Here is a 23,160-nt window from a genome sequence, read left to right as displayed (position 1 = left end):
ATCAGGATTCTCTTTATGCCTGAACTGACATATCCAATTCTTGTAAATGATAAACATGAAAAGCAACAACCATTAAAATTAAGCCCATTACTAGTTTTCTTGACTCTGTTGCTAGTTATGTTTTTCTATTGTTTACTATTCACCATGGCTATCACCCACATGTAAACTGCATGAATTATTATAAATGAATCAACAGAAAATCACCAACATGCACATAATGCTGACTGAAATTTCATAAGAGCTTTGCTAATAAAATACTAAAATAATGATGTTATTTTCCAACTTATAAGACAGTGTACCAACATGACAACTAATACATAGCAGAAAAGTGAAAGCATCAAAGGTGCTACAAAACATTAGTACTATGGATTACTAGCTCAGGATTACATTTAAGAATTTATTTTAAAAAAGGGGCCAGGAGGTGGTGCATCTGGCTAAACACTCACATTACAGTGCACAAAGGCCCAGGTTCAAGCTCCTGGTCTCCACCTGCTGGGGGAAAGCTTCATGAGTGGTGAAGCAGGGCTGCAGGCATCTCTCTGTTTTTCTCTCTATCTCCCCTCTCAATTTCTCTCTATATATACAAAACTAACTAAATAAATAAAATTTAAAAAGACTGTTTAAAAAAAAGAATCTATTAAAAAATTCACACACACCCCCAGAGTGCAGCTGGGCCTGCAGGTCTGTGCCAAGCCACGGACATGGGTCTCTTTTCCACAGAATGGGGTTTGTCAAAGTTGTCAAATATAAGGCCTACTTTAAGAGATACCAAGTGAGACTTAGAAGAAGATGAGAAGGTAAGACTGATTACTGTGCTCAGAAATGCTTGGTAATTCAGGATAAAAATAAGTACAACAAAACCAACTACAGGATGATAGTTCATGTAACCAACAGAGGTATCATTTGTCAGATTGCTTATGCCTGAATTGAAGGAGACATGATAGTTTGTGCAGCTTATGCCCATGAACTCCCAAAGTATGGTGTAAAGGTTGACCTGGCATATTAAGCTGCTTCATATTGTACTGGTCTGCTGCTAGCCCACAGGCTTCTCAATAGGCTTGGCATGGACAAGATCTATGAAGGCCAAGTCGACATGACTAGAGATGAATACAATGTACAGAGCATTGGTGGTCAACCTGGTGCCTTCACTTGTTACTTAGAAACAGGACTTGCCAGAAGAACAACTGGAAATAAAGTTTTTGGGACCCTGAAGGGAGTTGTGGACAGAGCTTTATCTATCCCTCACAGTACCAAACGATTTCCTGGATATGATTCAGAAAGTAAAAAATTCAGTGCAGAAGTTCATCGGAAGCACATGATGGGCAGGAATGTTGCAGGCTGTATGTGTTACCTAGTGGGAGAAGATGAGGATGCTTATAAAAAACAATTCTCTCAATATAACAAGAACAGTGTGACTCCAGCCATGATGGAGGAGATGAATAAGAAAGCTCATAATGAGTCTGAGGGGGTTCCCAGAAGATGGCGGACTGAGAAGCTGCTAGTGGCTTGACCTCTGATCATATCTTCTGGAAACGGTAGGATTTTCTGCCTTTAGTAGGCCAGTCAATAAGGGGTCCTAGCAGTGACACCAAGGAGGTGACTATAACGTAATTTGGGTTAAGAATTAGAGTAGAAAAAAAGGGAACAAAAAATTTTTTTCCTTTTAATTATTAAGCACACTGCATCTCCCCCCCACCCCACCCCTAACCAGTCCCTGGGGACCAGCTAATAGCAGAATTCCCTGCTGAGCTTCTGTCTTTACCAAATTCCTGGCCCACCAGGGAGTATCATTCATTCTAAGTCTATACCCTTCTGAAACCTCTGGCCTTTTTCTTTCTAAGTAGCCAACCCCCCCAACCTCACCCCGCATATCTAATTAAATAATTAAAAATAAATTAATTAATTAAAAAAACTCCTTTCACCGCTCTTTTATGACTATTATTTTTCTTATCTTTTTCTTTTTTCTCTATCTCTTTCTATTTTTAATTCTTTTTCTCATTCTTGTCATCATTTATTCCTTAATCCTACAGCTCCCAAAGCCACAGGCCCCAGCCCCACACCACCAAACAGTGTGCTTTTTTGAATTCACTGATACAGATTTGGGAATTATTTTGGGGAAGAATTCAGCTCAGAGTGGACTCTCTATGTGTGTATCTCTGCTCTAGTTCCCTTTCCCTCTTATTACTCCTAGAATATACAGTGGATAGTAAACTTGAATAACTGTCTATTCTTGCTATCCCTTCTTTTTTTTTTCTATTTTTCTTCACTGGGATTTGGGTACTATTCTTTCACGGATGGGAGAAATTGTTTGGCTAACTGGTAGTTGCTACTGTAATTCCTGACGTTGGTGAGTGTAATTGTCATAAAGGTATTTAGTACAGTGTTACTTGTACTCAAGAAACAACAACTGAGGAACAACAGAGCATAAAAAAAAACACATAAATCAAAAAAATGGGTAGATCAAAAACAAATAAAACTGCTACTCCAATGAATGAAGACAAGAGCCCAGAAGAAACTACAAATCAGACAGAAGTAACCATAGATAAGAAAAGTATGAAAGCAATAATAAACTTATTAATCACAGAATTGAAAACAACATTGGAGGAAAGGAAAGGCAGTATTAGGGAAACAACAGTTGAGACCCCCCAAGGAAAATACTGATTATCTTGAGGCAATTAGAGAACTGAAAGCTGAAATAGCTGTAATGAAGAAAGAAGCTGAGGCAAGGGAAAGCAGACTAACAGAAGCAGAAAACAGAATTAGTCAGATAGAGGATGAATTAGAGAAAATGAAGAAAGAGGTGAAAGAGCTTAAAAAGAGATTGAGAGATACTGAAAACAACAACAGAGACATATGGGATGATCTCAAAAGAAGTAACATTCGTGTAATTGGCCTGCCAGAGGAAGAAAGAGAGGAAGGGGAAGCAAACATTCTAGAGGAAATAATAGAAGAAAACTTCCCATACCTGAAGAACAGAAAGGACATCAAGACTCAAGAGGCCCAGAGAGTACCAAACAGAATCAACCCAGACCTGAAGACACCAAGACACATCATAGTCACAATGAGAAGAAGTAAGGATAAAGAAAGGATCCTAATGGCTGCAAGAGAGAAACAAAAGTCACATACAAGGGAAAACCCATAAGATTATCTGCAGACTTCTCCACTCAAACTCTAAAAGACAGAAGAGAATGGTAAGATATCTATCGAGCCCTGAGTGAAAAAAGGTTTCAACCAAGGATGATATACCTTGATAGACTTTCATTCAAACTAGATGGAGGGATCAAAACCTTCCTAGACAAACAACAGTTAAAGGAGGCAATCATCACCAAACTGGCCCTGAAAGAGGTTCTAAAAGACCTCTTATAAACAAGAACATCACTACTATACTGGCAATATATCAGAGCAAACAAAAAAATTTTTTTTTTTTTAACAATGGCACAATACATTAAATCCATAATAACAATAAATTTCAATGGCTTAAACTCACCCATCAAAAGGCACAGAGTAGGGGGATGGATCAGAACACATAACCCAACCATATGCTGCTTGCAAGAATCCCATCTGTCACAACAAGATAAACACAGACTTAAAGTGAAAGGATGGAAAACTACCATACAGGCTAATGGACCACAAAAAAGGGCAGGAACAACCATTCTCATCTCAGACACACTAGATTTTAAATTAAATAAAGTAACAAAAGATAGGCAAGGATATTACATAATGATTAGAGGATCAATCAGCCAAGAAGACTTAACAATCATTAATATCTATGCCCCCAATGAGGGACCATCTGAATACGTCAAGCACTTATTGAAAGAACTTCAAAAATACATCAATAGTAATACAATAATAGTGGGAGACCTCAATACCCCACTCTCACACTTAGACAGATCAACAAAGCAGAGAACCAACAAAGATACAAGAGAATTGAATGAAGAGATTGACAGACTAGACCTCTTGGACATTTTCAGACTCCTCCACCCCAAAAAACTGGAATACAGCTTCTTTTCAAATCCACATAACATATACTCAAGGATAGAACACATGTTAGGCCACAAAGACAGCATCAATAAATTCAAGAACATTGAAATCATCCCAAGTATCATCTCAGACCAGAGTGGAGTAAAACTAACATTTAACAACAAACAGACAATTATTAAAAGTCACAGAATTTGGAAACTAAACAACATACTCCTTAACAACCACTGGATCAGAGACTCACTCAAGCAAGAAATTCAAATGTTCCTGGAAACAAATGAAAATGAAGACACAACCTATCAAAATATTTGGGACACAGCTAAAGCAGTACTGAGAGGGAAACTTATAGCCATACAATCACATATTAAACACCAAGAAGAAGCTCAAATGAATGACCTTACTGCATACCTCAAGGACTTAGAGGAAGGGGAACAAAGGAACCCTAAAGCATCCAGAAGGACAGAAATCACTAAAGTTAGAGCAGAAATCAACAACATTGAAAATAAAAAAAAACATACAAAATATCAATGAAGCCAAATGTTGGTTCTTTGAAAGATTAAACAAAATTGACAAACCCCTAGCCAGACTCACCAAACAAAAAAGAGAGAAGACTCAAATTAATAGAATTGTAAATGATGGAGGAGATATCACAACTGACACCACAGAAATCCAGAGAATCCTGTGAAACTTCTATGAAGAAATATACGCCACCAAGCTAGAAAATCTGGAAGAAATGGAACAATTCCTAGAACCCTATGTACTTCCAAAACTGAACCAAGAAGAACTACAAAATCTAAATGAACCAATCACAGACATAGAAATTGAAACTGTTATTAAAAACCTACCCAACAACAAAAGTCCTGGACTAGATGGCTTCACAAACGAATTCTACAAAACTTTCAGGAAACAGTACCCATACTTCTTAAGCTTTTCCATAAGACTGAAGAAACAGGAATACTCCCTTCCACTTTCTATGAAGCCAACATCATCCTGATACCAAAGCTGATAGGGACAGAACAAAAAATGAAAACTACAGACCAATATCTCTGATGAACATAGATGCCAAAATAGTAAACAAGATCTTGGCCAACCGGATACAGCAACATATCAAAAAGATTGTTCATCATGACCAAGTGGGATTCATCCCAGGAATGCAAGGCTGGTTCAACATCCGTAAGTCAATCAATGTAATTCACCACATCAATAAAAGCAAAGCCAAAAACCACATGATTATCTCAATAGATGCAGAGAAAGCCTTTGACAAAATCCAACACCCGTTCATGCTCAAAACTCTACAAAAAATGGGAATATATGGGAAATTCCTCAAGATAGTGGAGTCTATATATAGAAAACCTACAGCCAACATCATACTCAATGGACAGAAGCTAAAGCATTCCCACTCAGATCGAGGACTAGACAGGGCTGTACACTGTGAATGTTACTCTTCAACACAGTATTGGAAGTTCTTGCCATAGCAATCAGGCAAGAGAAAGAAATCAAAGGAATACAGATTGGAGGGGAAGAAGTCAAGCTCTCACTATTTGCAGATGATATGATAGTATACATAGAAAGACCTAAAGAATCCAGCAGAAAACTACTGGAAATTATTAGGCAATATAGCAAAGTATCAGGCTACAAAATCAATGTACAAAAATCAGTGTCAGTGGCATTTCTTTATGAAAACACTAAATCTGAAGAAGAAGACATCCAGAAATCACTCCCATTTACTGTTTCAGAAAAATTAATCAAATACCTAGGAATAAAGTTGAACAAAGAAGTGAAAGACTTATATACTGAAAACTATGAGTCACTACTCAAGGAAATAGAAACTGATACCAAGAAATGGAAAGATATCCCATGCTCATGGATTGGAAAAATAAATATCATCAAAATGAATATTCTCCCCAAAGCCATATACAAATTTAATGCAATACCCATCAACGTTCCACCAAGCTTCTTTAAGAGAATAGAACAAACACTACAATCATTTATCTGGAACATGAAAACACCTAGAATTGTCAAAACCATCTTAAGGAAAAGAAACAGAAATGGAGGCATCACACTCCCAGACCTTAAACTATATTATAAAGCCATCATCATCAAAACAGCATGGTACTGGAACAAAAATAGGCATACAGACTAGTGGAACAGAATTAAAAGCCAGAAATAAATCCCCACACCTACGGACATCTAATCTTTGATAAGGGGGCCCAAAGCATTAAATGGAAAAAGAAGGCTCTCTTCAATAAATGGTGCTGGGAAAACTGGGTTGTAACATGCAGAAGAATGAAATTGAACCACTTTATCTCACCAGAAACAAAAATCAACTCCAAATGGATCAAAGACCTAGATGTCAGACCAGAAACAATCAAATACTTAGAGGAAAACATTGGTAAAACGCTTTCCCACCTACACCTCAAGGACATCTTTGATGAATCAAACCCAATTGCAAGGAAGACTAAAGCAGAAACAAACCAATGGGACTACATCAAATTGAAAAGCTTCTGCACATCCAAAGAAACTATCACACAAACAAAGAGACCCCTCACAGAATCGGAGAAGATCTTCACATGCCATACACCAGACAAGAAACTAATCACCAAAATATATAAAGAGCTCAGCAAACTTTGCACCAAAAAAGCAAGTGACCCCATCCAAAAATGGGCAGAGGATATGAACAAAACATTCACCTCAGAGGAGATACAAAAGGCTAACAAACATATGAAAAACTGCTCTAGGTCATTGATTGTCAGAGAAATGCAAATTAAGACAACACTAAGATACCACCTCACTTCTGTAAGAATGGCATACATCAAAAAGGACAGCAGCAACAAATGCTGGAGAGGATGTGGGGACAGAGGAAGCCTTTTACATTGCTGGTGGGAATGTAAATTGGTACAGCCTCTGTGGAGAGCAGTCTGGAAAACTCTCCCAAGGCTAGACATGGGCCTTCCATAAGATCTAGTAATTCCTCTCCTGGGGTTATACCCCAAGGACTCCATAACACCCAACCAAAAAGAGGTGTGTACTCCTATGTTCATAGCAGCACAATTCATAATAGCTAAAACCTGGAAGCAACCCAGGTGCCCAACAACAGATGAGTGGCTGAGAAAGCTGTGGTATATATACACAATGGAATACTATGCAGCTATCAAGAACAATGAACCCACCTTCTCTGACCCATCTTGGACAGAGCTACAAGGAAGTATGTTAAGTGAGCTAAGTCAGAAAGATAAAGATGAGTATGGGTGATCCCACTCATCAAGAGAAGTTGAGTAAGAAGATCTGAAAGGAAACTAAAAGCAGGATCTGACCAAATTGTAAGTAGGGCACCAAAGTAAAAACCCTGTGGTGAGGGGTAGACATGCAGCTTCCTGGGCCAGTGGGGGTGGGAGTGGGTGGAGGGATGGGCCACAGTCTTTTGGTGGTGGGAATGGTGTTTATGTACACTCCTAGCAAAATGTGGACATATAAATCACTAACTAATTTGAGAGGGGGAAAATCAATTGTATGTCTCAAAGTTTTTCAAAACACAAACTGAATCTTTTTAATATATAGGCTGTGTATTTGATATGCAGACTCTCTCAAAAGCCTAGACTAAGTAGATCAGAAGCATCCAATATCACAGCTATATACAATACACTGGGTACTGTACAGCAACCCATAACAAAAGGACTTTTCAAAGTTAACCCAATTACGAAATAATGTGATGATAACATTAACTATCGATTGTCTTTTTGAACCCTAAGACAGCAGGAACCTCACATCTCCACTATAGAGCCCCTACTTCCCCCAGTCCTGGAACCCTTGGATAGGGCCCACTTTCCTGCATGCCTCTCTCAATCCATATCAAATAATATTGCATCCGCCGATCACAACCTAACCAACGCAACGATTGCCACCTCAACATGCTTCACTTCAGACTGTGTCCAGAAACTTCACTTGTGGAATGACAACCCTTCAGCTTCATTACTCGGGTGAGATCTTTCCTTTCATAGTACACTCTAATTTCATCTCAGGTGGTTCACTTTCTATCAAAGTCCAAAACCTAGATATACACCAGTTTCTGTGAGAGAGAGCATATGTTCACACGTATCTATAAACTACTGCAAAATATATACCTGAAAGCAGAAGTACACTAGAGTTTGCAGTGAGTACCTCCCTAGCACTTCCTCTCCACTATTCCAAGCTTTGGGTCCATGATTGCTCAACAATTTGTTTGGCTTTGTATGTTAACTCTCTTTTCAGTCACCAGGTTCCAGATGCCAGCAGGATGCCGGCCAGGCTTCCCTGGACTGAAGACCCCATCAATGTGTCCTGGAGCTCTGCTTCCCCAGAGACACACCCTACTAGGGAAAGAGATAGGCAGACTGGGAGTATGGACCGACCAGTCAATGCCCATGTTCAGTGGGGAAGCAATTACAGAAGCCAGACCTTCTACCTTCTGCAACCCACAATGACCCTGGGTCCATGCTCCCAGAGGGATGGAGAATGGGAAAGCTATCAGGGGAGGGGGTGGGATATGGAGATTGGGTGGCGGGAATTGTGTGGAGTTGTACCCCTCCTACCCTTTGGTTTTGTTAATTAATCCTTTCTTAAATAAAATAAAAAATAAAGTAAATAAAATAAATAAATATTTAAAAATAAATAAGGAAACTTAGATAAATCAAGTAAACTCTATACAAGCTTCTTTTCCCTTGAGCCTTTGTCACTACATAATTACCTCATCAGAAAAGTCAAGACCACCGCAGCTGGCTGCCTGACTATGTGATGTGACAGAGATATCTGACTCCCAGTCACCAGAACTGTAGTCCAGTTTGACTTCAGGAACAAAAGGAATAACAGAAGTAGCATTTCTCAAGAAATTAACTCAGCTTACCCAGCGAAACTGACTTTAGACTTACGGTGTTTCAAACTTTAAGAATAGATTTGAACTGTTTTAAGCCACTAAATTATAGTACGCTGTTACAGCAGCACTAGGAATGTATAATACAGAAATACTAAAGAAGAATTGGTTTTGGTCTTTTTCAGCTTCTAGAGACTTCTTATATTCCTTAGTTATCCCTCCCCAGCCATCAAGCTTTGCAACTTTTTCGCCTCTGTTATGTCACTCCAGTTCTGTTCTGGTTGTTACATTTCCTTCTCTCTTTGTCAATGGTTCCTCCTGACTCCATCTTACAAGAATCCCTGTGATCACCCTGATATAAAGAAAGCCAATTTCCCTGATCACAAGATACTTAGTTAAATCAATTTTCTAAATATCCTTCTGTTACACAGAGTAACATTAATGGGCCTCAGAAATTAAGACATGACAAATTTATAGTCTGATATTCAGAATATCAAAATCTCTGACTTTTCTCCTTGAAAGTGAATTTACTCATTAACTCATTTGCCTACCCACCCACTGACCACTTTCATGCTGCAGAAGCTGGATGCTGAGTCCTAACTGACTAGTATGCTATAAACTTTTAATGGTCATGCAGACAATGTTGATCAATATGCAAAATTGATTTTTGCTATAACTGAGTACTTTTTTTTGACAGGGTGATGTTTCTCAGGGGAAAAAAAATCTTTCTGTATAGTAAGTGATGGAGTATTATATAGATTGGGATCACTGGTTGCCAGTAAAAGGGCAGAGATAGTGCAGTGTATAACATTAAAGTGGTATTAGAAAAGTGTATTGGACTTTGTGGGATGTGTAGGACTCCTTAGGTATATACGGGAATTTGCCCTGTGAGTTGAAAGAAGACCAAAACAAAGGCAGCAAGTGGTCCAACTCAAACAGCAACATAACCACAGTCAGACTAAATAAATAAAATAAGAATTGTAAATGCTTGCAGAGAAGCTGGGTGGAGTTATTTTTGTCTAGAAATGACTAGGTTGTAATCACCATAACATGCTCTAGGCACCTCACCTCTGTTCTTTTTATACCTGGAAGATGATAAAGTTTTCTATCTATAGTTTTTTAAGGAATGTCTACACAAAACAGGATGTTATTAAGGTGAAAAGGAAAGAAACTAAGTTGGGCAATCTACTTTGAATCTTTAAGTCTTATATGTATCTCTGCTACAGAGCACAGTTATGTAGGGCTCTTTTGACACTTTGGTTTAAAGTAAGCTAGAGGGTGACAGTTTAAATCTAAATTTGTTCTATACACCAATCAGTCCGTATATAAGTTTAACCACTTAACATTAGCATTTTGGGGGTCAAAGAGATGGGATTCTAAATTGTGTACTTGCTTAGTTATGCATGAGCACCTCGGTTAGAATCCTATCACTTCACAGGAGATGTTATGGAACAAGAAGAAACTCCAGTTCTATTGTGTCTCTCCCATTTTCTGTCTCTCAAAAAAAAAAAAAGCAGTTCAAAGTCTGTTTATTCAAAAAGCCCTTTATACCAGAGGCACTAAAATTCCCATATAGTAATCCTGAGCATTACTATAAGCCAGAACTGAATGCTATTCTAGAAGAGGGGGGGGGGTCAGGTAGGTTTATAGCCGGTTAAGTGTCTACAGTACAATGCACAAGGACCTGTGCAAGAAATAAGCCAGGTTTGAACCTCCTGCTTACACCTGCAGTGGGGATGCTTCAAAAGCAGTAAAGCAGGTCTGAAGGTGTCTGACTTTCTCTCGCTCTATCTCATTTTCTCTCTGTCCTATGGAATAAAATGAAAAAAAGATATTTTAAAAAAGCACCACCAGAAATGGTGGATTATGTTTTATATTGGTGTGTGTATACAACTCTAAGGTTAGTTATAAATTTAATTTTCTGTGTCTTGTGTAAGATTTAAGAAGTAAGATGCTCAGTAAAGGAAAAGAAGAGCCAGAAAAAGAGAAATGTAGATAAGGTGACAGTTATATTTTGAACATCCTGTTTAACAAAACATTTTCTTTCTCTCCCCCTCTTTGTCTTCCTTCCTCTCTCCATTTCCCTCTGTCCTACCCATCAACAAAAACAATAATGATTACAACAATAAAAAACAAGGACAACAGAAAGGGATAAATAAATAAATAAATATTTTTAAAAAGGGAAGAATCTGTTGATATCCAATGAAACTTTACATCACTGGACAAAAAGCAGCATAAATTTGTTCACCTTGGAAGTAACACAAACTTTATATTATCAAATTCTTTCATTTTAGTAACAGGTAATCCAAGGTTCAGAGAAATAACACTGACTTTTCCAAGATCACTAAATAGAAAACAAAGGTGTTAATTGGAATTTAATTCCCACAATGCTCAGTAAAGCATATTAATTCTAGGAAACCACCTGTCCTGCTCTCAGATGTACTTACTTTACAGTTTGAACTAGCACTATCAAATTGGGAAAATTATAATAATTGCTTAGGAGAGAGTAGTTATATTATCAACCTAAGAACCATCATTGTAGTTGATAAGGTAGAGGTAGAAGTGCTTGCTGCTTTTGTTCTCTTGATAATCATGTTACAGAGACAGGAGTGGTATGAGTCATTGGGTTGTTGGAAATTTTATGATGTATTTTTCTATGCAAAAATATATTATGATTTTCCTACAACCCAATACTGTCAGAAGGAAATATGCATAAACATGGACCTCTTAAGTTATAAAAAGGAATCACATGTTTGACTAGGATGCACCCCAAACGTCCCAAATATTGGATATGAAGAGCAGAAATAGTGTATTTTGAAGACTTACAACAAACACAATTAGGAAAGCTGAAGTTCAACAGTAGGATCAGATTTTAATTTGAGGGATAAGATGCAGAAAAGTTTCTATAAGTTTTGCCAACTTCCAATTCCTCAGACAATCCTGAGATCGAACAGGTATTTTATGGATTATATAATCCATCAATAAGATGCAGTGTATATATGTATAGCATGTAAAATATCTTCTTAATTTTTTTATATTTTTATTTATTTATTGTATAGAGGTAGCCACAAATCAAGAGGGATGCTGGTATAGGAAAAGAGACAGAGACACACCTGCAGCCCTGCTTCACCACTTGCATAGCTTTCCCCCTGCAGGTGGGGACCACAGGCTTGAACTTGGGTGCTTAAGCATTGTAACATGTGTGCTCAACTAGGTGCACCACCACACAGTCCCTGTAAAATATCTTATAAAAAATAACTTAAAAGTTCTGAAACCTCACCCTTTCCCATACATAGCTTGAAGAATGCATACTACCACAATCAAGGTTTGAACCCAGGGATCCAGGGACATCAACAGTAAATCAGCCAACAGTCTGTTTGTGCAATAAAAAGACAATAATTATGCTTTTATAATAGCAAATATCTACCTGCTTGGCTAAATTGCCTCATCATTTTCTCTTTCTTATTCACATAGTCAAAAAAAGTAGAAGAATTTGGGAGGCAAAAGAATACTGCTGCTTGTCAAGTGCTTCCTCAGGCTAAGACACTTTCACCTTAAAGCCAGGTTGTAGTGCACATATTATCATGCCTAAGGACCCAGGTTTCAGCCTCTGCTCCCCATCTGCTGGAGTGAAGCTCAAGGGTGGTGAAGTAAGTCAGCTACTGTCTTTCTTTATCCTATTCTCCTTTCAATGTTTCTCTGTTCTAAGAAAAAATAGAAAGAAAAAAAAGGAAAAAACAGTTAATGGGAGTGGCAGATTTGTAGCACTACCACAGAGCCCCAAGTGATAAGTCTGGTGGCAATAAAGGAAAAAAAAAATGATACTATCACCTGTACCCTCTTAGAGAGACCATATCCCCAAAGATGCATAAGATGAATCTCAGAGAACTTTCACATTTAATATCTTTGATTTAAATGAAAATATTCTATCTATACTATAATTTAAAAACTAGTATTACTAGCCAGAGACTGGTCACCTTGCAAACCTAGTGACATAATTATCATCATCATCCTTATCTCTTACTCCAAGGATCTGTGCTCAAGGCTTGAGACCTGTGAACTCTCTGTTTAAAGGAAAATTAGCAAAAACTAGAAAGGTGGTCGAACTTCCCCTTAGTCAAAGAAATAAGTAAAAAAGAATATAATCTAAGCTTTTCAGAATAGCCACTTCAGAGTTTTTCAATCCTATTAGAATCCATTCAAATAAAATGTTATTACAGTAGCTGAGTAATGTTGACTTTTTTCTTTTTAAATAAGGACATGCTAAACATCTGAGTACAAATAAACCCAGTATTTACAAATATTAATTTATTTATTCTTCATATCAAACTTTGGAGACATAGAGAAGCTAAGTAACAGTAACAGTAAGCTAACTAACAGTAATAACATATATTCATATATGTTTATTTTATAGACAGTTAAAAGAAGAGAAACATTTACTGGAAATGTGGGGATATAAAAGGTTCTATGATTTCTACAGTTGTATTCTATTACATTCTGTTACATGACAAGAGTGTTTTAGAAAACAAAGATGTTTCCAAATGAAATTATTATTATTCAACTCAGAAAGCTTCATATTGAATTTATACTGTCACTAGAAACTTTTGATAAATTAAACAGTGTACAATACATAAGCACTAGACACAATTTAATGTATTTTAAATAGATTTCTTATGTATCTGTAGGCACCAGCTACAGATACATAATGCTTAAGTACATTTTTCTATAGTGAAAGTGTTTTGTTTTCAAAAATCTAATTAATGAAAGCTTCAGAGCAATAACCTAGCATATAAAAATTCCTTGTGAGTTAGGTTTTCTAATACTTCTCTAAATTCGTTCTGTTGCTAAAAATGAATTTTTATTTATTCATAAAATCTTATTATTGAATCTAAGTGGGCTCAGTGAATAAAATAATAATGTATATATGTAGCTAAATTTCCAATAATATAAGAAATTCCAAATAAAATAAACACTTCCAAAAGGGAATTAATAACACAGAGACTCAAACTATAATATATACTTCAGAATAAAATTGAATCAATGTTCCTTGTCCTGTAAGGAGGGCACTTATTGGAGCAGAGTGGTCCAGGAAGATTAGTTTTACAGAATAATCATGCCATACAACACTTTTGTTGAAAGTACTTTCATTTTGGACACTACAGCTGTTCTTTAAGTACTACCAAATATACATATACATATACATATACATATACAAATACATATATATATATATATTCATGACTTATGTAGTGGAAGATTTCAACCCAGATTTTACAATCAAAGGAGGGAAATGTATGTATTTTTAGCACTTTACTTAAAATAAATTAAATAACATGACTATCAGCTATCAATGAATTTGTCAACGTCTTTAAACCTTAAAGTACCCACAAATTTCACAGTAGTTAGAATTCATGTGTATTAAGATGCTTCAGCCTAGAAAATAAAAATAAATTTAATAATTCAGTCTTCCTTTCATAATTGTATCCTTGTCAACAGCTATAGCAGAAGTGATGATTCATGAAGAAAGGAAAGGGAAGAACAGGGTTAAGCTTGAACTGATGGAGGTGGAGGGGAAATGTATTGTAGCAAAGCAACGGACTCTTATACTAAGGGAGGAGAGAGAGACCATTTGTACCCAGTACATCATGGTGAAGAAGGACTTGGTTTTGGCATTAGAAATGCTGGGTAGGCACCTATCACAAGGGACATAAGAAACTATACCCACATTCCAATAAATAAACCATTATTTTCCTACTAATATGATGATAGGAAAAGTGTTTCTTGTTAAAGACATGAATGTTAGACTAAAAACCACCAAATACACAGAAGAAAACATCGGGGAAACACTTCACAAAGTATGCTTTAGAAATACCTTTGAAGGCTCAAGTCCAAAAACAAGGAAAACAAAAATAAACCAGTGGGGTTGTATCAAACTGAAAAGCTTCTGCACAGCAAGAAAACCATCACCAAAATAAAAATATATTCTACAGAGTGAGAAAAAGTCTTTAACTTGCCATACATCAGGTATAGTATTAATAACTAAAATAAAGAATTCACTAAGCTTAGTAACAACTACAACAAACAGACATAAAAAAAATGGAGGAAAGGGAAGTGGACCAGCCTTATGACCCTGAAATTCCTCTCCTAGGGATATATCCTAAAGAGCAAAACATACCCATACAAAAAGATTTGTGTATACCTTGTTTATAGCAGCACAATTTGTAATATCCAAAACTTGGAAGTAACCCAGGTGTCCAACACCAGGTGAATGGCTGAGAAATTTGTGGTATATATACACAATGAAATACTACTCAACTATTAAAAATGGTGAATTCACTTTCTTCACCTCATCTTGGATGAATCTTGAAGGAATCATGTTCAATGAGATTAGCCAGAAAGAGAAAGATGAATATAGGATGATCTCACTCATAGACAGAAATTGAAAAACAAGATCAGAAGGGAAAACACAAAGAAGTTGGACTGGAGTTGGTGTATTGCACCAAAGTAAAAGATTCTGGGGTAGGAGGGAGTGGGGACTCAGGTCCTGGAACATAATGGCAGAGGTGGACCTAGTGGGGAGTTGAATTGTTATGTGGAAAACTGATAAATGTTATGCATGTACAAACTATTATATTTTACTCTCGACTGTAAACCATTAATCCCCCAATAAAGAAATAAAAAGAAAAAAGGGGGGAAAGGATGTGAACAGAATCTTCACCAAAAAAGAAATCATACATACATATGAAAAAATATACAAAATCACTGATTATGAAAAATTCAAATTATAACAAAAATGAGATATCACTTTAGACCTGTGAGAATGTCATACATTAGAAAGGATAGAAACAAGTTTTGGTGAAGTTGCAGGGAGAAAAGGAACCATTTAACAATGCTAGTGAGTATGTAAATTAGTCCAATCCCTCTGGAAAAGATTGGAGATGTCTCAAAACAAGATGGCCGTGTTCCAATTACAATATTTTACCCAGGGACATAGTTGTCAACCCTGTTCCAAACCATGCCTTGCATATGGCAGGTGCTAAATAAACATAAGCCAGTGAATAACATATATGTGATATCCCTATGCCAACTAGCTCTCATATTTGCCCTTTAGGATACCATCCTACAGATTCTGATAAAAGATGACTACCACTTGCTTTAATGTAACAGGTATTAATTGATATTAAAAGCAAAACAGGTCAGTAAAGCATGCAATTTCTCCTGTGTGGCTCAGGAAGGTAGCTATTGAAGGAGAAACAGCAACCTGTCACCAATTAGTCTGTTTTATTTTTTTGATAAGCATATTCCTATTTTCATTTGATGTTATCATAGAGACAGAGAAACAAAGAAGAAGAATTTGTTTCTGTTATGTTTAAGAATATATTTGTACTGAGGTATAATTAAAGGTATCAAGTGCTTAGTATAGAATACCTTTATCAAATACTAGAATTCCCAAAAATATTAGAATTACCTATGAGTTTCTTTAAGATACAGATGCTTGGGAATCACTTCAGAAGCATTGCAGGTATATCCAAAAGGTTCAGTTTGAGTTTAAATACACCTAAATTTGAGATTCACTACTATGCCCTGATTGAATGACTTGAAATTATTGTGCAATGGTCCCAGAGGAAATAAAATTGAATTCAGATGGTTAAAAATGAAGAAAATGTAAAGAAAGAATTATTAACATTGGGCTGGGTGGTAGCGCATCTAGTTGAGTGCACATGTTACAATGTGCAAGGACCCAAGTTCAAGTCCCCAGTCCCCACCTTCAGAGGGAAAGCTTCATAAGTGGTGAAGCAGTGCTACAGGTATCTCTCTGTCTCTTTCCCTCTTTCTCCCTCCCTTCCCTCTTCATTTTTGGCCATCTCTACCCAATAAATAAATAAAGATAATGAAAAATGTAAAAAAAAAGAATTATTAACATAGGTGGGGGGCCAGGCACCAATAAAGGAAAGAGAGATACTTAGACTGGCAGTAATAGACATCAGTGGTATGCAAATGTTTCAAGGGACAAAGGTGGCTATGGCACTGACAAAAGCATGGGGGAAGGGTGATATGAGGGCTAGCCCTTACCAGTTGCAACAAACAGCTAAGAAAGGGATATTGCAAAAGGGACTCCAACATATTTTGAGCTAGTCCTTTAATTTCCTGCTTAACTACTACATTAGTCAGTTCTAGATCTAATCTGTTTCTTTTTTTTTTTATTAGTGATTTAATATTGACTTACAGGATTTTAAGGGGTATAATTGTGATTCCATACACTTTCCACTACCAAATTTCCATATCCCATCCCCTCCACTGGAAACTTACCTATTGCTTATCCCTCTGGGAGTATATACCAAAATTCTTTTAGGAGTGCAGATGTTGGGAGTTCTGACTTCTGTAATTGCTTCTCAGCTGGGCATGGGCATTGGTAGGTTGATCCATATCCCCAGCTTGTTTCTACTAGATCTAATCTCTCTCTCTCTCTCCGTATATCCATATATCCATATATCCATATATATATATATATATATATATATATATATATATATCTCCATATATATAGATATCTATATCTCTAGATATCTACATACACATATATCTCTATATATCTATATATCTATATATCTATATCTATATCTATATCTATCTATCTATCTATCTATATATATATATATATATATCCCCAGGACAGTGTAGCCCACAATACAGAAAAAAAAAAAAGATTTACACTGTGGTTCTTTAGAAGTCTTTACATCTAGGTACTTCAGTCTTCAAACACTGGAACCAACTATACCCTTAGTCAACAAAATGAAAACACAGTGCCTTTAATTTAAAATTATATGGTAACACAGTGATAAATAACCATGGCATGAGTAGTCAATTTAGGGCCTTAGTGCACAATGAAAGTATCCATCCATTATCTGCTCAATGTAATTCTTTTGTCTTAGTAACTTTGAAAACAACCAAGGAAAATTAGGATTCTTTAGTAAAAAATGAAATCCTTCTGAATTTCATATGCATTTAATTAGATAACTGCCAGCTCAAGGACAAGAACCATGACAAATACTTGTTCTTTTCCAATTAGAAGAATAGATTGCTCAATGAGTAATATTGATGTTTCTTGCACCTACATAAACAAGGGTATTTCTACTTAAGAAAAAAAAAGTTAAGCTAATCATTTTAGCACTTAAAGAGACATTTGTGACCTCTCTCCTTTAGTTGAGACTTCAAGACACTAACTAGCTTTTAAAAACCATCAAGAACAACCTCCCTATGTATGAATGTAGAACGTGGGTCCCAGGGCCAGGCAGTGGTGCACCTGGTTAAGCTCTCACATTACAATGTACAAAGACCCAGATTCATGACCCTGGTCCCCAACTGCAGGGGGAAAGCTTCATGAGTGGTGAAACACGGCCACAGGTGTCTCTCTCTGTCTCCTTCTCTATCTATCCCACTTCTCTAAATTTCTCTCTGTTTCTACCCAATAATAAATAAATAAAAGTATTTTTTTAAAAAAATAGAGAATATGGATCCCCAGGAATGTTTCTACTAACAGTAATAGTATTTCATCTTAGCCTTTATAAGAGGGCCTCTGCCAGCTGATCAGGGCAGAGGCATCTCTCTTATGTATTTTCATGGAGAAACAACCTGGAGCTCAGTGAAAGGATTAAGATGTTAGGAAGTGGTTTGCTGGGTAACGAATAGAGAAAGTACAGAACCCTGAGACTATACAGTCATTTCATCTGCATTCATGTCATTTCTTTAGGGGGCCTGTGAACAAAGCAGGGCAATAAGGGCAAAGCTGTCCAACCCTGTTTACTATTGCTTCCTTCTAGCTTAGTCATGTTCCACCTCCTTGGATGCCCTCTGCTGCTTTGCACACAATTGAAGACACATAGTCTATAGCTACTAGCAAGTGGTATATGTTTACATTACTGTAGCTCTTTAAAAATGTTTATACAATATTTGGTAATAAAACTTCCCCTCTCCCTCTGAAGACAAAGCACAAAAGGAAAAGCTCTGCCAAATCATTTGTCTGGTATGATCAAAATTGAAGAAAAAAATCATTGGGTTAAGTAATAAATTATAGCTGAATGTGGTATTCTCACATATTAGATGCAGCTCTGATCATCTTGTCAATATGTTTAGTAAACTTGGCTGTAGCATGTGATGATAAAATAGTTTCATTCTCTAGGCTTTCTTGATAATTCAGTGTTTTACAAACAATTTGGACTCTGAGGTTTCCAGGGGATTCTAAGCACATCACTCAGATTGACAGAGCAAGTATTCCAGACAATTGGCTCCCTGAGGGTCAAGACAGTGATGCTCGATCAGGATTCAAACGGGTCATAAACCCTTCATGGATCTCTCTCAAGTGGGTGGTGATGTCTCCCTTGGGCTGCTCATCATTTGCTGCTACAGTCAAGCACTTGTCATTATAAACAAACACCACGTCAGTCTTAGGTACTCATCCAATCAAATCTTACTGCACCCAGGGAAGAAAAACCATGGTGCAAGTATATCCAAAGAGAAAAATTAGGCATGTGTGCCTTTCCAGGCTCACTGCACACTTCATTCCTATATCTGCACCTGCCGTCTCATCACAAACTTGCACCTGTTTATTTTCCATGATTGCAAACATCTAATCCATTCTGGGACAAGATATATCAAAAGCCCTAAAACAGAAAACCCATTTCTAGGAATTCATTCTAAAGAAATTGGACAAGTGTCTTAAAAAGGTATGCATATGGTTGTTTTCTGCTATGTTCTTTAATGTAACAAAAGATTAGAAACACATCCATCTCAGTTTCATTGTCAGCTAAGCTGATTACAGAATCTTACTTATACCTGTTAAAATTATATCTTGCCACTTAGTGCTAGGAGCAGACTATATATGAATTTAAGCTAAAGGAACACCATAACATTGAGTGTCTTGGGAAATGGGAAGTCAGTGTTTTATGTATTTTAAAGCAGAATCCCCAGCCCCATTCTTGCTCCTACCACTTAGTTCTAAGAAAAGCAGTCAGACCCTAACACAATATCCTTATTAGACACTTGTCCAAGGGTTCCTAGGACCCCTGAGGTATCTTAGCGTGATATCAAAGGCCCTGAGGTACCTAATTCTGCTACTTTGCTGCTTTCTTCAACTGCATCAGATTTCAACCATAGCAAGTTTCACAAAGTGAAAGGTAATAACCTTTGTACATTATGCTCTTTATTTTCTCTGTAATGCCCTCCCGTATCTATTGACCAAACAAGCTCTTATTTGTCATGTCTCTCACTGCAGTCTGTCCTAATTTCCTTTCTTTTTTCTCTGAGGGTGAATTAAGTGCCCTTTGCCCAAACACAGGTGGCTCACGGATAGAGAGGGGCTAAAATCCCACATTCAGGAGATGCTGTTATCAGTCCAGCAGTTTTCCAGTTGACACACCACCTCAGGTCTGAGTTTTATCAACAAAACAACAGCTAAAAGAAAGAGGAAAATCACCTAAAATTTAACCAGTTTACAACCATGAATCTCCATTGCTATTGCACCTCAGAGGCTAGAACAGCATCAGGGAAGTTCTATACTGACATGGGGGCAGGAAGGGCAAAGAACTAAGGAGGTGACTCAGAAAAAAAATCTGCATTCCTGGTGGTCCAGAGGTGTGGCTGCATAATAGGAACTTTTCACATTGTTCTCCTGATAAATTAGAAAAGATAATGAATAATTGCCTTGGAACTGATCAAATACAACCACAATTTATTCAGAAACTCACAGGGTCAAAAAGCACTGCTCAACCTAGCTCTGGCTGGTGGTGGAGCTGGTGGAGTGGGAGACTGGGCCCAGGACTTTAGAATGGAAGTCTCTTTGCATAACTATTGTGTTATCCTCCACTCCGTTTTATCTTTTGGTCACTGTGGGAAATTGGCCCACTGTCTGTGAAGTCCAAGCCACTATTTCCATCAGAGTTTGAGCAGTTGGCCCCAAGTTCTCCCCCTTCCAGGGTAGAGACAATGACAGGTCCTCCTGACCTCATAAACTAATGATGGATGGCTTCCCCAGACAGGGTAACCTTTCTGTACATGCCACTCTGTCCCCTTAAAACAAAGGCCATGAATTACAGTGTATTGTGTATGGTTGACTTGTAACCCACAGCAAATATCTTAATTTTAACCAATTGCTGCCCCCCCCCCTAAAATGACTATAATTTACCCTCAGAGAAAATTCAGTTGTGAGCTCCTGACCAAGCCTTTTATCGTAACTTTCCAGTTGTGATCAAATACTTTGTAGATAAAGATGTAACTATGCATTGTGTTTGGGCTAATGATTACCTCAACTTTCTCTCTGGACTATGGGTATATCTGCTTGCTTGTATCCCCCAATAAATGAGTTGTCTCTCAGAGGCTGACTGCTTGTCTCTCCTTGCACTATGCCCTTGTCACGCAGAGCCACCCTATATCTCCCAGGGGGCTGCTTCAACCTCCACCGCCAGTGGTTAGGGAGGCGGGGGACCTGGAGAGACCCACAGGTCACCAGTGAGTGATTAAGCCAAAAAACAAAATCAACTTATAGTTAAAAAGCCCTCAGGCTCACACAGCCTGTAGGGAAGATAAGTAACATAACAACATAAGAAAGCTTTACCTCAGGGATTGAGATAAAAAACAGGGGTATGCCCAAAAATAATAATAATTTTAAAAAAAGATGAGTCCAACAGTGGAAATGCAAAGGAGGACAAGTGCCATTAAGTTGTCATGAGAAAAGTAATACTATGTGTGCACATATACACAGACACATATCTGCTGTGTGCCAGCCACCACACTAAGCACTTTATCTTTATTAATCAATTGATATTCACAGCTACCTTAGGGATGGCCTACTATTGTCCCTGTTTTTGAGATGGGAAATTAAAATCACCTACAGATTCAAATTTATTTAATATCAGGAAGTCTGGTTGCCTAACATGCATCCTTACATACCAATGACTTATATCTCCCTTGGCGTTGGTAAAAGAGATGAGTTAAACTAGTCTGAGCCATAGAGAGAAAGGTAAGTACATTTTAGCATCAGACAAAGAAATGGACTATGAATGAAGAACACTTGGAATATCAAATAGATATATTAGAATATATAGATATAGAATAGATATATTGGAACAAGAACTAGTAAAGATACAGGGAACAAACTAGCTAATGTCTGTATCATACTCCTTTCCAGGGCATCTGCACAAGTTGTAAAGGGGCATTAATTACTCTTCTGTATGGGATGTTCTCACTCATAGGCAGAAGTTTAAAACAAGATCAGAAGGGAAAACACTAAGCAGATCTTGGTCTAGAGTTGGTGTATTACACCAAAATAAAAGACAGTGGGGTGGGTGGATGGGAAGGTTCAGGTCCTAAAATATGATGTCTGAGGAGGGCCAAGTGGGGGTTATATTGTTATGTGGAAAACTGGGAAATGTTATGTACAAACTATTGTATTTACTGTAGACTGTAAACCATTAATCCTCCAATAAAGAAATAAAAAAGAGAGAAAATAAATAGCAATGAGACAGAGAATGCAAGATCTTGGTGAGACATGATGGAAGCTTTGTTAATGCTGACAACAGAGGAAATGCAGACACAAAACCACATTCCTGATTAATCTACTAACCTGTTAGGTTGTTGGAAAAATTATAACATATTTTTCTATCAAAAATGCATTTTATATTTTTGGCAATCTAATAGATTCATTCATTTATCAATCATCAATGTATATATGTATTGTGCATATGTATACATACACATGTCTATGTGTACTATATACATAAACACATATGTGAGACAGAATGACTAGGATGACCAACAGTGGCATATTTGGAAGAAAATAAGTAATTTTTAATGTATTTTCAGTGAACTATCTCCTCTTATGCTGTTGTGACATCCCCTTTTATCCTCCCAAATCCAAGACATTTCCAGACATTTTCCAGGCATTTGCTAGAAACCAATATGCAACTAATGAGGACTTCTTAAATACTATAAGTGAGAATATTAACCTCAGATGAAGTATTGAATATGTCCAGTTGATTTTTGCAGATAATATTGAATTGAATGTTTAATTCAAGCTTTCCTTAAAACACCAACCTGATCTATCTCTTTAAATAAAAATTATGGTATTAAAACAAACAAACAAAAATAATCCTTTTGTATCTCATGTGAGTAATCAGAGCCTATAAGTAACCCACAACAGGCTAGATTACTACACATCAGGTGATTTTGTTTATACTGCAATCATTCTAGGAGACCTCTTGTGTGAAAAGGCAACAGTTTGGGGCATATAAATTCAACTTCTATCTATTTCATCCCTCAACTCCCTACAACACTAACGCAGC

At 37.0% G+C, this 23,160-nt stretch overlaps 1 pseudogene; it reads left to right on the top strand.

Annotated features, from left to right (window-relative positions):
- Positions 1–676: 676 nt before the first annotated feature.
- The window catches only part of LOC103127032 (large ribosomal subunit protein uL18-like), a 142,734-nt pseudogene continuing 120,250 nt past the window's right edge, over positions 677–23,160 (top strand).

Source organism: Erinaceus europaeus, chromosome 12 (genome assembly GCF_950295315.1).
Source record: "Erinaceus europaeus chromosome 12, mEriEur2.1, whole genome shotgun sequence".
NCBI lineage: Eukaryota > Metazoa > Chordata > Mammalia > Eulipotyphla > Erinaceidae > Erinaceus > Erinaceus europaeus.
This window is presented reverse-complemented; position numbering and strand designations above follow the sequence as displayed.